The sequence below is a fragment of the Scylla paramamosain genome, chromosome 6, assembly GCF_035594125.1.
Source record: "Scylla paramamosain isolate STU-SP2022 chromosome 6, ASM3559412v1, whole genome shotgun sequence".
Lineage (NCBI taxonomy): Eukaryota > Metazoa > Arthropoda > Malacostraca > Decapoda > Portunidae > Scylla > Scylla paramamosain.
The window spans coordinates 5,132,501-5,135,000 of NC_087156.1; the positions used below are offsets into that span (position 1 = coordinate 5,132,501).

General features: G+C 47.5%; 2 long non-coding RNA genes across 2 annotated transcripts in view; one reads left to right on the forward strand and one right to left on the reverse strand.

Annotated features, from left to right (window-relative positions):
• LOC135101245 (uncharacterized) overlaps nucleotides 1–2,500 on the forward strand; it is a 112,271-nt gene that overhangs the window by 66,263 nt on the left and 43,508 nt on the right. The gene's annotated exons all lie outside the window — the stretch shown is intronic.
• The window catches only part of LOC135101246 (uncharacterized), a 155,928-nt gene that overhangs the window by 15,554 nt on the left and 137,874 nt on the right, over nucleotides 1–2,500 (reverse strand). The window lies entirely within an intron of this gene.

A 2,500-nucleotide genomic window follows, 5' to 3' on the forward strand; every position in this document is an offset into this window, starting at 1 on the left:
GTCTGCTGCTGCTGCCGCCTCACTCATAAATATTCACCCGGCCATTACTCCTGTCTCATCCTCAACCCTGTCCATCGCCGCGCCTGTCTGTCTGTCTGTCTGTCCGTCCGTCTGTTTGTACGTGAAATCTATAATCGTCAAGTGTTCCGCTGCCACCATTCCTTCTCGAGACTATAATCATCGACCCCTCACCGCCCCCTCCCCCCATTCACTGCCCCCTCCCCCTCCCTCGCCACCCTTCCCTCACACCTACCTACCTCAAAACCTGCCTCCCACCTCGGGCTCTCTCTGCCTCAAAGCTCCCATTAAGAGATTATCCGTAGAAGGAGGGGGAAGGAGAAAGAAGTAGAGGAGATGAGAGGGCACACACACAAGGCGAAGGAGGAGGAGAAAGGGTGAGACGGCCAGGTGAGGGAGGGAGGGAGGGAGGGAGGAAGGGTGGGGGAGGAGGAAGAAGAAGGTCGAGGGTTAAAAAGTTATTAAAAAAACAACATACACAAAATAAAGAAAATAATAATCCCTACATTTACAAAAAGAGGTCCTTCTCCCGAGCTTCTTGTGCTGTTTACTTCATAGTCATAAAGGCGTAATTTAGGTAAAAGCCGCTGGTATTATATCCCCATTAGAGAAGGCATCCCCCCACCCACCCTGCACCCCAACCTAGCCCAGCCCAGCCCAGACCCTTCTCCTTGGAGGCTGAAGGGGGAAGAGAAGCAGGAGGAGGAGGAGGAAGGCGAGGAGGAGGCTGGATAACAAGAGAAGGAATACAAATGAATACAAAGGAAGTCCAAACAGCACCAACCTTGAGGTTCATACAAGGCTGTTTGGGTAACTATTCTACGAAAAGTATTAGTGAAAGAGACACCAAAGTACAGAAGAAGGCCCCTCGGAGGAGGAGGAGGAGGAGGAGGAGGAGGAGGAGGAGGATAGGTAACAGAAGGAGGGCAAGGAGGGCGAGGAAGAGGATGGGTAATAGGAGAGTGGGTAACTGAAGGAGGAGGAGGAGGAGGAGGAGGAGGATGGGTAATAGGAGGAGGGTAACTGAAGGAGGAGGAGGAGGAGGAGGAGGAGGAGGAGGCTGGGAGGGTAGCTGTCTCCATCCTCTTGTCTCCTGGAAAACATTAAACCCTCCAGACGGTGATGATGTTCAGGGTTGGCGGCTGGATTTTCATTTAGCTAAAAGCAGGATAATGCAGGAGCTTAATGTGGGTGTGACACGCGCCGCTCTACCCGCTACCTGGCGACATCTGCCCCCCTACACCCTCCCCCTCACTCACTACACCTCCAGCACCACCGACACTCCCTCTCCCACTCCCTCTCGCTCTCTCTGCCACTTCTGCTGTGTATTTATGAGCTTTATATAAGTTCTTTTCCTGTTTGTATTTATCTTTTTCTTTTTTTTCGTCTCCTTTTTTTTATCTCCAACTTTCTCCACTTCTTCTTCCGTTGCCTTGCCTGCTTTCACCTCAACCACTTACACTCTCCCTCCTTCCTCTCTTCCTTCCTTCCCTGCCCCATCATCTCCTCCATCCACTCTCCCTTCCTTCGTTCCTGCCTCTTCGTCTTCATCCGCATCTCTTCCCTGCTCACTTGTAATAATTTTTCCCTCTTTGAACCTCACAACTCTTGACCGTCTTCCTTCACCACTCTTTACATAAATATACACATCCTCTCTCTCTCTTTCTCTCTCTCTCTCTCTCTCTCTCTCTCTCTCTCTCTCTCTCTCTCTCTCTCTCTCTCTCTCTCTCTCTCTCTCTCTCTCTCGCCAAGACCACCACTGTAATCTGCCAAAAAGGAGGAAGATGGCGGGTTCCCTACACACCCCCAAGAGGCTTTTGACTTCTCGCTTCAGTGCTGATGTTCACTTCTTCTTCACCCCTCTTACTCCTTCCCTCTATCCCTCCTTCCTTCCTTCCTTCCTCCTCCTCCGAGTCTTCCCTCCGGTCCATCCAACCTCTCACCCTCACCGTTTTCTTCCTCCTTTTTTTTTTTCTCTCTCTCTCTCTCTCTCTCTCTCTCTCTCTCTCTCTCTCTCTCTCTCTCTCTCTCTCTCTCTCTCTCTCTCTCTCTTCTTTTCAGCTTCCGACTCCTTTTTCTCTTTTTCCGGATCCTTTGTTTTCATTCTCATGACTCCTTTTCTTCTTCTTTATCTTCCTCCTCTTACGTCTCGTACTTCATTTCTCTTCCTCCTTTCTCATCTTCCTGCTCCTCCCTTTCTTTTCTTTCTTACTTTCTTTTTTTTTTTGCTTCTCCTTCTTTCTCGTCTTTCTTCTCCTCCATTCGTCTTGTGAGTTAATGTATTCTTTTTTTTTTCTTGATGTTTTTATTTATTTATTTATTATTATTTTTTTTTTATTTGTGCGTTTTTAAATTTCTGCTTCTTCTTTTATATTTCCGATCAGTGATTTTGTTTCCTTTTGCTAATTGCTTCGCTGGGAACTTTTATATTATCCTTCTGTTATTTTTATTCCTTCTTTATTGTTTTTTTTTTTTTTTGTCT